Raw genomic sequence first — 14956 nt, 5'->3', positions numbered from 1 at the left:
AGATCAACACAGGCGCTGATAAAACACTATTCAGAGGAACTTTCTGATAATAATTGAGCTATTTAGTCCAGCTCTTGCAGACATCTATTACGATAACCTGTGCTACAGTACTATTATTCCCTGGGTGGGTTCCTCTCCATGTAGAATGGGTTCAAAGGACAAACCCATTAGGCTGCCCTCCATATCAGACAAATATCTTTGCACCTGCAAAACACTCAGGGTGTCACCCTGAGTGGGCCTTCAGAGGATACAACAAAACCCTTTTGCTTTCGCACTTGAAGTGTGGAGACGGACGCCTTTCTGTGAGTTCTTATCGTGATTTGTGAAAACAGAGAAGGGGCTGCAGGCTATACATTGTCCATTATATATCCACACATACGTACACTTGATCAAAGCTGTTTGCTCAGCGTTCACTCCTCAGTCGGGGGACCGGGCAGAAACGCCTCCCTGACCAAACAGTTAATAGTTTCCTCTTGTTTCCTCACATGTTTTATGGTTTCATAGATTAGCGGCGATGAAGCACATGTGATTGCAGCTTGGTTAGACATATTGTATCATAACTGGAATCAGACAATCATCTGGTCTTCACTAGATTGATTGAAATGTAACCCTTGACTGCATGAATTATAGTTTTTTGCAGGTGTAAAAGAAATATTTGGACCTTTGTTTCTTTATAAATGAATTCAGTATATTTTTCTTAATATATTTAATAAAACTCAGTTTTCATTTCTTGGTTTCTGATTCTGTGGTGAACCTCTGGAAGCAGTTGTTATTGGTCATGAAATAGAGATTGGAATCACATTTTGTGTTCTTTGAAACACAATATATTTGTATGGCAGAAGTTAAATTCTCTCTTATCCCCCACTTCTCCCCTGTTACAGGCCACATTACACCAGTGTGCATTGGTAGATAGAAAAAACATAAACTAGGGTTACAATATCATGTAGTAATACTTCTCCATCTTTGAACAAGGTATTGTCTTATTATAACTGTACATTACAAAAATGCAATGTATGGAAAGTCACTTAGATTTGTCGTTCAAATGTGGAGATTAATGGACATGTTATCTTGATTTTAAAGTGTTAAATGGTCAAATTGGAGGGGCCGTGCCACATGTGGCTCTGCTTAATCTTGAAAGTGTGTCTCCCCCCTCCAAAAAAAGCAACTTTATACCCACATCAGCTCCTCATTTCATTAATCAGAAACATGTCGTCAGTCTTTGCAATGTGCAAAGCATCAAATGTGTATAAATGGGAGGGTGTGAGGGTCAAAAAGACTTTCCGTTGACGGAGGAAAATTACATACAGTAGAAGGTCAATGATTCGTCACTCAGTATGAACACAGTTGACTTGAACCTGCGGCTTGAGCGTCTGATTGTGCTGTCTGGTGTTATTGTTTCAGGTTGAGGAATCAGTTTGCTCTGTTTCAATTTAGATCTCCGTTGGGAAACCGTTAGCCCTTGCCATAACAAGGAAAAAAAAAACCACAGCAAAGACACTGATAAAATATAATGGTGTCATTGTCTTAGAAAAAGAAAAATACTGATCACTCTTTCTCTGGAAGACAAACTTAATTCCCAAATTTAAAGTCCCAATGAGACAGCACTGTTGAGACTAGCTGACATTTATAGTCCAGTGTGTTTTAACTTGAAACATATTTCCAGGCACAACATAAATAGGCATTATTCACAACTGTGTAACGAAGGGGGATGTCAGCTGGGACACCAAGGTAGTTTTATGCTATGGGAGAGGTGAAGGGTCAAAAAAATGTGATGTTGTTTTTATTGCTGCAGTTTTTATTGCTCACCAGTAATGAGACATTGTTTCCCAAGAAGTAGAAAAAACCAAAAACATATTTATTAGTAAATACACAGTCTTTGATTTGATTTCATTGTGATTTAAGCTGTGCTTTTAATGTGAAATCAACCAGTATGAGTGTTCCTTTGTCTAATTTGTTTTGGCGTTCGTTATTGGCACTCAGAAAAATTCTCAGGGTCCGCTTGGATTTGAATGCAAGCATCTGAGATTTGAATAGTTGTTTCGGTATCACTCTGGATGACATTTTGCTTTGCAGTCAGAAGTCACTGTAAACACATATATCATACAAACGCACTGATGGCAGTCTGGCATCCTGCCACGACTCAAAAGTCGGGTCAGGTTTTGGCTTGTTTGGGGGTTTTATTTCTGTCAGACACATGCAGGTTTCCAATGTAAGGGGTTAATGAGTTTATCCCTTTGTTTATGTTTCTTTTTTCTACATGTGATGTAGCTTCAGGTGTATGTAGCTACTAAAAGAAAAGTCCAATCAATGAATAAAATACTTTTACACAGCCAAAAGATGTATATATTGTCCTAAACACTCATCATACCTTCTTATTCCTCACATTTTGGCACTGTTTAAATATGTAATTAATTGATACAGATACAGAAAACTTTATTTATCCCCGAAGGGCAATACACTTTCTACAGTTCATCATAGAGCCATTCACACATAGAAACATACATAAAGATAAATGCGCACATATCATATTATATAAATAAATAAAACAGTATTGCACCATAGATTACTTTTACTGCTTTTGGCTACTGTATTGCACTGATTTCAAGTTCAACTCTCTGCATTCAACAGCCATAATAGCAGAAGGAACTAATGACTTGGAGTACTGACTACTGATCTTCCTAAGAGGCTGCAATATATCGCCGTCCTGTATTGTCAGAAAGGGTTTGCAAACCACTGAATTAAAGCAGCAATATTAAGAAACATTAAGAAGTCATGCTGGGATTCTCAAGGAAGACTGAAGAAAGTTACAGCTGAGTGCTTAACATTCCTAACACATAAACCTCATGTTTTTTACAGTCCCCACACACACACACATTGTTATTTTCAGCTCTGGCCTGGAGGAGTATTTGCAGTGGGAGTGAGAGATACATGCATTAACACACTGTTATCCAGGAAACGTCCAGTGTACGACCTCAGGCCATGTCACCTTGTCCAGTGAGCCAAATCTCTGTGTTTAGCGTTCAATTCAGCGGCGGTTGAACAAGCTCGAGTGAAACCAGCTCGCACTAATCTGGCACAAAAGAAGCATCGTACCTGCAGCATGTGCAGAACACACACATGCAAACTCTGACAGACATGTAGTCTCTTGTAGCTAAAGGATAAGCACATAATTCGCTACATAAATAGATGTCACGTAATGAAAAGACGTTCCTTTTGCCTGCCCTAACCTGTCTGACCAGATACTACCCTGTGTACATAATATTAATCTGCGTGTGTGATTGTGTGTGAGCACATATAATAAGTGCAACGGTTGTAATTTTTTTTTTTTTTTGTGGGTGGACAACCATGAAAAGAATCAATCTCTCTCTTCCCCTTCTCATTACCCCCTCACCTCCCTCCTTCTTTCTTCCGATGAGATAAAACATTATCCTATTTATATGACGAAGGCCTCTCTCATGCCTGAATCCCCCTGCTGCAGCCAAAATATCCCCCTAACACCTACACACAGTCACTGAACACATGGCTGACACACACACTCACACTCACACACACACACACGTAGAGAGGCTAAGAATCACATATCCCCTAACTCTCATCCCCCTCCTCCCTCCCTCCTTTTCTTCCTCCTTTCTTCTCTGGCAGCTGCGCGTCATTTTAACTGTGCTCTATGAAACCTGGTATTCATAACTGCTGCTCATGATTCCACCCTCGAGTCCTACTAACTTCATAATGGTAATAGTTTAATCTGTATGGTCTTGACCCTGTCCTGTTGTTTAGATGTGACCTGAGTGGGAGAAAAGAGGCTCCCTCAGCACACGCAACACACACACACACATACACCGATACACACAGCTGGGAGCCATTGTCTCCATGAGAAAGCAATGGCTAGTCCAACTTCTTGTATGACTTCTATCTATCTATCTATCTATCTATCTATCTATCTATCTATCTATCTATCTATCTATCTATCTATCTATCTATCTATCTATCTATCTATCTATCTATCTATCTATCTATCTATCTATCTATCTATCTATCTATCTATCTATCATTTTTGTTGTTGCTTTCGTTGGCGGCAAAACTCATGGGTAACTTACAAATAGCTAATTGAAAAGTTTATTTTCTTTCTTTCTTTCTTTCTTTCTTTCTTTCTTTCTTTCTTTCTTTCTTTCTATCTATCTATCTATCTATCTATCTATCTATCTATCTATCTATCTATCTATCTATCATTTTTGTTGTTGCTTTCGTTGGCGGCAAAACTCATGGGTAACTTACAAATAGCTAATTGAAAAGTTTATTTTCTTTCTTTCTATCTATCTATCTATCTTTCTATCTATCTATCTATCTATCTATCTATCTATCTATCTATCTATCTATCTATCTATCTATCTATCTATCTATCTATCTATCATTTTTGTTGTTGCTTTCGTTGGCGGCAAAACTCATGGGTAACTTACAAATAGCTAATTGAAAAGTTTATTTTCTTTCTTTCTTTCTTTCTTTCTTTCTTTCTTTCTTTCTTTCTTTCTTTCTTTCTTTCTATCTATCTATCTATCTATCTATCTATCTATCTATCTATCTATCTATCTATCTATCTATCTATCTATCTATCTATCTATCTATCTATCATTTTTGTTGTTGCTTTCGTTGGCGGCAAAACTCATGGGTAACTTACAAATAGCTAATTGAAAAGTTTATTTTCTTTCTTTCTATCTATCTATCTATCTATCTATCTATCTATCTATCTATCTATCTATCTATCTATCTATCTATCTATCTATCTATCTATCTATCTATCTATCTATCTATCTATCTATCTATCTAGCCACACATCTAATCCACTCACTGACTCAGGTGGTGAGTCATGGCTGAGCTACCACCAGGAAACATGACAGGGAAGTGTTAGATCCCTTCACACACATGCCGCCTGACTGGAAAAAGACAACATGCGGTCTGCGGAGAGTTTTTCGGCACCTTTGTGCAAAGAAGAACTCGTCATTATAGAGGACTAATTAGCCTCATCCCTGCCCGTGTGAGAAGTCACCCGGCAGGCCCATGCAGAGAGGTTTCCCAACGCAACGACTGAGCCCGTGTTGGTGAACACCATATTTCATGTCAAGCGAATGGCTGACATATCCAAACAGCTCTTCTCAGGGCACGTGTAGCGGTGTCGCAACATGGCAGCAGCCAGGGAGAATAAATAAGAAATGTACAGACTGTGGTTAATCATTGTGTGCCTTTTATGTGATTGTGTGATTGAGTACAATGGTGCATCTTCTCAAAGAAAACCATAAATATAGTCATTACTCATGTTATTTATATCACTGATTACAACATAAATCACTGATTTGACGTGTGTGTACATGCATGTGTGTGTGCAGGGTTAAGACCTTCATTGAAAGCGTGTGGGCTGAAAGTGTCATAACCTTGCACTCATAGGATGGGTGGAGACTCCAGACATTGTGGAGGCAGAGGTTATAAACTTGAGAAAGACTTTTACAATACTTGGGTAAACCACACATCTGAGTGTTGTTTACCTTGTACAGGGCATCAGGTGGTGTGATTATGGCTAATATACTTATAGCATTTACACTGCAAATGACGAGGAACTGAATAAAGAAAGTGGCAGCTGTAAAATACTTTTTTGTCTAACAGGCTTGAATAGTTTTGAAGCGTTGAGATTAGATCTCAGATTGCAAGTGTTTTGGTCGACTAAACTGCCACTTATACTTTCTCAGCAATTTCACCTTTTTCTTTCCCCTCTGTTAATTTTGGGATTAGATATGAGTTTGATTACTGTAAAGCTACAAGCTGAAACAATAAACAAAAGTGTTTCTGAGTTATGACTCATTTTTCCATCTCCAGGAAGATTGATTCATAATGAGACAAAACAAAATAAAACAACGATTTCTTCTTCCCTAAAATAAGTGGAACATGGTACACACTCGGATGAGGAAATCCACCTCTCAAACTCAAATTTCACTTGTCACACAACAGTGAATATTGTTCTCAGTAGTAAACAAACTACTTGAGATAATTTGTTGCTTTTGCTGCAGTTTCTTTACTTTCTTCTGCCACAACTTTTAAAACAAGACAAGATAAACAGATTTCTGTTCACAGTTAGTATAAAATGATCGCACAATCATTTCTGTGATGGAAGTACATAATACTGTGTAACAATTTAGTGGCACTTGTTTGTTACTTGAAAAATGTATTCTCCAAATGTGAGTTTGGATGTCTCGCCAAACTTTACTTTGCCAAGTCAAATTATTTATCCAAAAAATAGTCAGCCAGTACACCATGCCACATTATGTTATTATTGATATAATAGATGAAGATATGCAGCTTTATGTCATGTTATGTTATGTTATTTATGCGTAAAGTCTCTCTTGAAAATGATTCAAATCTCAAGGTGGTGACTTGTTTACTGTAAATAGAACAATAATACAATAGATAGATAAATAGAAAAAAGAATATTATATTAAAAAGAGTCACACATTAATGCATCCATAGTTATAATATAATAATGTCATAGGTAATATATATGATTCTGAAAGAGTTCATTTGGATTCCCAGACTTAAAGTCTGAATGCTTTCTATGATAACAGAGATAGATAATAGAGATTTTTCTACACTCTGCACATTGCTACTTTACCTAAGTGGAATATCTGAGTTTTCTCACACCAGTGTGTCAATATTTATATTGGCAACAGAGGACATAACATCACCCTGCTAGGAGAATTTTGGTTGTTGTTGTGAATAAATGTATTTGATTTGATCATTTCCACCCACTTCTGGCTATAACAACAAAATCTGAGCCGATTAATCGTTCACAATATTATGTGGTGTTACTTCCCATTCTTCCTGATTAGTGACACCCAGTTTATCTCTCCACTGATCAGGCCTCTCCTGTGTGTGTGTGTGTGTGTGTGTGTGTGTGTGTGTGTGTGTGTGTGTGTGTGTGTGTGTGTGTGTGTGTGTGTGTGTGTGTCCACCCCTGGGAGGAGCTGCTGGGTTGTTGGTCTGAGCCTCTAAAGACGAGCTGCTGTTGTGCACCTTCTCCACAGGCGTCTCTGCTCTGTGGGGATTATTATCAGCTTTACCTCCAGGCATGGGAGAGCACCAGGCCTGCCTTATTCTCCATCACTTGTTCATCCTGTCTTTACTTTCTCTTTCTTTCTTTCTTTCTCTCCCCCCCTCTCTCTCTCTTTCCCTCTCTCTCACACATACACAAACATGCACATGCTCCAGCACACACAGTCAGAGGCAGGAATAATATTGTCACTGAAAGCTTCTTGAACTCTGCAGATGGAATAACATGCCACTACCTTCTGCCAAACGGCCTCTTCCTGGTGGCGGCTGCTGCAGAGTTACCTTCTGGTCTGAGAAGGTCATCCAGCCACTCATCAATAAGGAGCAAAAAATAACTCAATTATACAGTCTTGTTTTGGTGCTTTGACCAATTATAATCCATTTAACCTCAGTGGATGATCAACGAGCTAATGAGCTCAGAGTGACTGAGAGAATTGTGATCTGCTGCCCTCTACTGGGTTTGTCTTGCATTACATTGATCACACTAAGTGTGCACTAACCATTCACTGTGGCTGGAGGGCTGGTCCTTCAGTTTTATGGCTTTATTGTAATGATTTCCATACCTGATCATACAGCTAGTCACTGACCTTTTACAAAATAGAGAGAGTGGTGGTGACAGCTGCAGCACAGGAACATGTGGGTTTTCCAAACCTTTAGTTTCTGTTCTGTCGGGGTTACGTAAAATAAGAGCACATGTTTTACAAGTCAAACTCTTGAGGAAACAAACCTGAAAGTACAAACACACTAAGCCTTGAATGGATGAATGACATTTTAAAGCTTCAGTAAGTGAGCCTCTCCATTTTATTCCCTACTGTATAAGACAACGGTGTTATGGCCTCTGTATGTTGTGTTTAGTTTGAGTTTTCCTGTGTCTTCTTCCCTCTCCCTGTTTTTTCTAACTTTGTGTCTCTTGCACTTGTATCTTGTTTTGTAATTAACCCCCTGTCTAGTCTGTGTGTTCCCTCCTGTGTTTGCCAGTTTGTCTCGTCATTTTTGCTTGTTCGCCCTCCGTTGTTTCTTCTCTGTGTTGCCCTTCTTGTGAGTATTTGGCTCCTTCGTTGTTTTTGTGATGCCTGGGGCTGTTTGGGAGTTTCTGATGATGTACTTGTGCTGGAGACCTTTTTATGTTCTTATTTGTGATATCCAGGTTTTCTACCCATTGACCCTTTGTTGGATATTTTCTGTTGCACTTTTCACTCTTTACAGCCCCCCAAAACATTACATTGATGATAAAGGGAAGTCATGTAGCTGTATGTAGATTGTAGACCCCATGTATGGACTTATGTATGGAGCTGACCTTTGTTTATAGCTCTGACCTGCTAATCTGACAGCCTATGAGTGCAGCTGATAGGCCTATCTGTTGTTGGGTCTTTGTGAGTCACTATCAGGTCTAAGCTAAAAACTCAGAGAGACCAGGATATTGGTGTCAGGGACTCTTGACCCTTTTGGAGGACCTCAGCAAAAAGATAAACGCTACTAAATCACATTATTTTAAAACAGAATAGAATATTTTCACAGCTTTATTCTTTTTCTTTCTTTTATGCACAAATTAATGTTAGGCTTTGTCACCTTCTCTACAGAGCAGAGGAAAAGCAGAGGAAATCCCTGAGTCACTCAACTCATGCAGCCATTCAGTTTTTCTTTTTTAGTGTAGAAAGAAAACCTAGAGCAACATTTCATTTCTTACATGACTGAGCACCGCGGTTGGACTGGATAATCACAGTCACAGCCTTTATTTTTGCCTTATCTCATCCCCTCCACTCTTCTTTTGCTGTGTCATGGCATTTTAATGAGGGATTTCAGCAAAATATGTCCACTATTAACATACAGTAAAACCTTTGAATAATGCAAGAAAATAAATGATTTTATGTGACATGTAAAGCCTCTTTGTTCTTGTCATTATTTAGATCAGGCAGCGTACTGTAGTGACATCAGCAACAGGATCCTATGTGGCATATCAGCGGAACTTTAAGTGGCGGTGAGAGAGAGGTGAGACAGAACCATGGTGAGTTTTCAATTCAAACCTGAAGAAAAATTGCTGTAATCAATCAGTCCAATCAGTGTAGCAGGAGAGAAAGGAGTCAGATCGGCTCTTTGCCGGGTCGGTGTAGAAACTGCTTGCAGGTTCAGCAAAAAACAATCTGAGGAGCCTCCAGGACGTAATAACATACACAAAGAGCTACATTTCAAGCATTTACTTCTGTCTGTCCCTGTCTGTTTGGGCGACTTTTAAATTGCAGATACACAGGATATTGATTTCACACAGTGGGCTGGGCTATTATGTGTGTACAGTAAGGGATAGTATAAAAAAAATGAACAGGGTTGCAGTGGTAGGATGATGTTTTTTGGGGGAGCAGGGGAGTCTCTTAACAAAATATGAATAATCATGTGATGGATTAAGAAAAAAAAAAGTGAAATATAAATATGAGCCCTTCCTTACCCTCCAAAAAACATCTCTGTAGTTCTCAGGGGAAGTTGATTCTAGGTTACCACTCTACATTTTACAGTGAATGCTTAAATGTTTCATAAATGTTGTGTTTTAGCTGCGTATGAACGACATCTTTGCCGAACTGAAAGGGAACATGAAAAGTTTATGTGCTGCAAAGAAACTTGCCCTAATCAAACAGACTTAGAAAAGACCAAGTGTGCGACTTCAGCATGAATTCCACGTATTTAAGTTAAGAAGCTTCTCCCAGTCTTTGAATGGAGCACCCACATGTGTAGAGTTTTTAATGAAGACACATTTACACAACAACCTTGTACAACTCATCACCACACACAATTTTAGAAAGTTATTTGGTCCAGCATACACCAGTTATTTTTTACATGTTTTTACTCAACCCAGTGTTAACATTACATGCACATACACACATCATCCTGGCCCTTCAGTGTAACCAGACAACACTTTAGCCCGCAGTTACTCAACACCCTGCAGCCGCCACTACAAACAGAATCATACGAAGTGAAAAAAGTTCTACCACTTGGACGGTTGAAAGTTTCATTACAGTGCCTGATATTATGTATCATCATGTTTCTGACATTTTTATCCAGAAAGACATGGACTCACGGTGTTTTTAGTGGTACAACTCCTGCAATATATGACCCTGGTGTTCACTGTTTGGTTGCTGAGCTCCCAACTACAACAAATCTAATTCTACTATTACTTGTACAGTGGTTTGATAGCACCTGATAAGGTTATAGAAGTCCATTCAGTGTGTGTATATTATATTATTCAATAATAAGTTAATATATTGTACAGCAGTTAGTTATGAAGCCCTGAGGTCAGCCATTTGAATTTGTTGTCACATCCATAGCTACTCATTTATACTCTTGAATATCTTTACTTAGGACTCACTCATAATGACAGACATCTGTGCAGCACTGTACAGAGATGGCACATTGGCACATACAGTACACCACATACATGGACATCATCTTATACACAACTTCGTTTCATTACCACAGAACAACTGACAGTGAATTTGATTCATTTCAAAGCATCATCTTTTTTTTTTATTTTTATTTTTTTTTTACCCTCCCCGTTATTAATTACTCAGGCTTTTTGATGAGCAGTTAGTGTTTTGGGATCATTCTGTGTTAGCGTTTGCACAGTATCTTGCTCCTGCCTATCTGCCTTTGTTTACTCCCATTCGCACGTCTGACACAAATGAACGGGCATGAATGAAAGACGTCACTCATCTCTGCTGTTTGCAAAAGGAGACAAGGTAGAAGAAGTCAGAGAGGGGGAAAAAAAACACACGTGCACGCCGCTGTAGTGAGATTCATCAATGTGACGTCCTTCTATACCGGTAAACATTTTCACTTCCTTCATAGAGCTTGGAGCCATCACACATCCAAAACCAGGTTTCTACACAGCATGTAAACAAAAACTAACATCCATCACAGATATTCATCATTTGTTAAAGAAGTCTTGTCTCGATCTAAATGTGTTGAATTTCACACTAATGGATGTACTGTTGATACTCAGTGTGAAATATTACTACAGTAGAGCTGATTCATTACAGCAGTGGAACAATGGGACAGAGGGCGTCATCAAACATGTTCTGCATCTAAATCTCTACTGTGGACGTGATTTATTTCTCTATTACTCACACCATGCAGGAGTTTATACCATATTCATTTTGTTAGGTGATTTTTTCCCTAATCTACTCTGTTCTAGTCTTTCACATCACATCAACTCCATTTCAGGACATAAACATTAAAACACTAAAATGAGCAGAAAGGCACTGTAGAAATATATAATTATAATAATAGATCAAGTTGGACAGCGTCATTTTTAGTCATTCAGGGTTTTCTAAAATGAGCTCAACTTGTGAGTTTAAAAAGAGGACATGAATTTCCATTATGTAGTCTTTGTCTTGAATAATCAAGAGCATCATAGGGGAGGATCCTCCATCCTACTCTTCGATCATGAATAAAAAGGAGGCTCAGCTCTTTCTGCAGCTGGGGTGATAGCGGTATTACCATAGCCTAAGAAAAACTTCAAATGCTTCCCCTCTTTTCTTTTTTTCCCCCTTTCTGTCTAACATACTCATATATAATTTGTTGCCAAGTAACTGTGGCCTTGCACAGTCCCTGGTGCATAATTTTTTCTCATTTGTGGTCTGAGCTGAGTGATATAAGCTCTACTTTCTGAAACCTCTGTGGATGTCTACTTCAATCCACCATGGGCATCGGATTAATCTGCAAATGCAGTTGTCATGGAGGATGATTTTTACACACGTGACACATTTGTAAAAGAAAAACATATCACTCTTGGATACGGTTGATAGTTGCATGTGCTTCAGCACTTTGTGATGCAGTCCATGATTTTATTCTCTCGCTCTCTCTCTACCTGCCTTGTCCACTTCTGCTTCAGTCAGTCCTCACTAATCGAGAACTGAGAAACCAATTTCTCCACAGAGACTAACCTCAGAGGACCTTAATGCATGCATGTGTAGCTGCAAGGCATGATGCAGTGTGAGTGAGGGGCACAGATTCACTCATGAGTGTATGTGAACAGTGATTAGATGGAAGGAGGAAAATTGGTTTCTCTGCCTTTATATATTGGATTTCTCCCTTTATGATTGTTAAATGTCAGTGGGGGAAAATGGTGAAATGAAATATAACCTGCTCTGATTCAGGGACTAGCACAAACATTTCTTAAATGATTGTTGATATTTTAGGACGTTAAAACAGTTCTTACATCAAATATAAATAAATTAAAACAACAGTGTTGTCTAGATATTTCAGAAACACCATTAAACAACAGTAATCTTGTCGCACAGCAGCAGTGATGTAAGTGGAGTGTACTCCTGGGTGTGTCTGTACACTGACATCACTGGCTGATGTGGTTTCTGACAACACTGTATCAAGTTAGACTTTAAACAAAGCTAGAAATCCCCATGTTTAAATAATAATAAAAACTTTTAACAGATTTTACTGAAAATTATTAAATGTAAATAAATGTAAAATAAATGTAAAATAATGTGTGTTTCCATCCATTTGTATGATTATTGAGAGTTGGGAGCAGCAGGTGGCGCTAATTATCAAGTTAGGATCATTAACCTGTTACATGCCAGTTAAAAAAGAATGAAAATGCTGTGGCGCATGTGGTGGAAATATGGCATTTTACATAATGCACACTCTGAGGAAGACTACAGTCTTTGGCTTTGGTGTGTTTAAATTTTTTGGGCATCTGCACTCTGGTTCTTTTAAGCACAAATAAAAAACATTTGCATACAAATGGATGGAAACACACTATGTGGTGGGGTATTTCTACTTTATAGTTACTCATTTATGCAGACTGAGGGGCAGAAAGTGCTTCTACAATGGTGCAATGGCAGCAGGTGACCCAATTGATTTAATACTAGTGTGTGTTATTTGTCAGTATCAAATAATGTTTTAAGGTCATTAGTTGATAAGTACATGACATGAGAGGGGTGCCCTCCTAAGATTTACAGAGTTACTTCAAAGTGAACAGTGATTAGATACATGCACACACACATACACGCACACACACAAGAACAACAATGACAACAAAGGTGCTTTGGATTAGTGAAAAAGTTAAAAAAATCACAATCTTGAGTCTCAGTGACAGAGTGACTATGGACATACACTCACAGTAATTTGTAAACAAAATATAAACAGACATACTGTACCTTATACTCTAAATCTACAGTGGAAATCATCTTTTTTGTTTTGGTTATAGTCATAAATTTTTCAGTCTTAGTTCACTGGCATAATTTTATATAATTCATTTCATTTATCTATGTATAGTTACAGAACTTACCTATTCATATTTTTCTGAGAGCAGTGTTATACTATCATTGGATTCAAAACTCAAAAACTAAAAAGGATTTTCTAAGAGACATGTTGCTAACTTTACAAATCTCCTCAAAGTGCAAGACTGCAATGTGGGGAAAGTGCATGAGTCCTGCCAGCGAATTGATCCACAACTCCACTCTGCCTGCATCCCGCAAAGAACTGTCACCCTGCTATAATATGTATTCACACATCTAACCATGCTGACGCTGCAAGCGCACACCAAAACCTTTCACTTCGTATAGTGTGACTCCAGCGTGACAATAACATGTCGACTGCGTGACATGTTAAGCAAAGCGAATTGGACTGAACTCCTCATTGAAGCCACAGACAGCAGTGAGGTGAGAGGACAGTTACATGCTCATCATCTCTCCACTCCCACTCCCATTGGCTGGACAAGGGATGGCAGATCTAAATTTGTTGCTAGGCAAGTGCCACTGGAAAGAAGGAAACGTTCACAATATTTACCAAAATGCGTCCATGCTTAATTTCAACAGACATAATATTTGCAAATCTTTTCATTAACAGTAACTTTTCATGTTTTTTAATCTTGACATGTCACCTATTTCAGAACAGTGTTAGCACTTTTTGATTTGATGCATTTGAGACCAGGAGTGTGTGAGAAACCAGGATAAGAGGGACCCACGCTCTTTTATCTTCATTGAGATTTGTAGCTTTGTTGTTCCGCCCGGACGTCTACTAAGCCAAGTGAGTCAGTTTTTACTTCTTGGATCTAAATCTTGTCAGGCAACATTATCCAAACCCCTGCCCACTGGCCAAGATAGTTCCTGTTTCCTAGCAACACAGGCTTACTAAACATCCAATCAAGCCAAAAAAAAAAAACAGTTCGCAGCATAAGCAATGAAATGGGTCAATATGACAATTTACATGTGTCGTTGGTACGAAAAGCTTCAGATTTGATGATTTCTTTTGTTTAAGACCCTGAAAATCTGTTTTCTCCATAAGCTGCTCACATTGGGACTGAGCTGACCCCATGAGGACACAACAACGTTATCTACACCAGATGGAACAGTTCAGATTATTTCACATGAGAAATGTAAGGTGAATTTCCACTGCAGGAAGCTTTCAGGGAAACAAAGACTAAATTAAGTTCCAGGGACATGACAGTTTTACAGCATTTCAACCACCCAGGACTGTTTCTGGTGTCAGCGAACTTTGGCTCTGCAGTGGAAACACAAATCACAATATCCAGGAAAGAAATTGCTGGACATGCGACTTGGGAAATTAAAGTTCTGGCTGGCAAAACACCTTTATTTATTTGTGTTTTGACCGTGCCCTTCTCATCAATTTGAAGAGAGGCAAACTCACTGTCATTTGTTACTTTATGTTAGTCGTAAATCTGATAAAACTATGCTCACACACACCTAAAGCTTTAATTCTTATCTTTTCAGTCATGAATATTTTTACCATTATTGAGAGACTGGCTTTTCAGATACTTTAAAATATCTGAGACCATTTTGTTTCTGCATGGCTGTGGGTTGGTGGCACACTGCTGGCTGTGGCTTAACGTCACCTGACA

This window comes from Trachurus japonicus, chromosome 15, assembly GCF_045865225.1.
Source record: "Trachurus japonicus isolate A0001 chromosome 15, Traja_1.0".
NCBI lineage: Eukaryota > Metazoa > Chordata > Actinopteri > Carangiformes > Carangidae > Trachurus > Trachurus japonicus.
Note: the sequence above shows the minus strand (reverse complement) of the source record.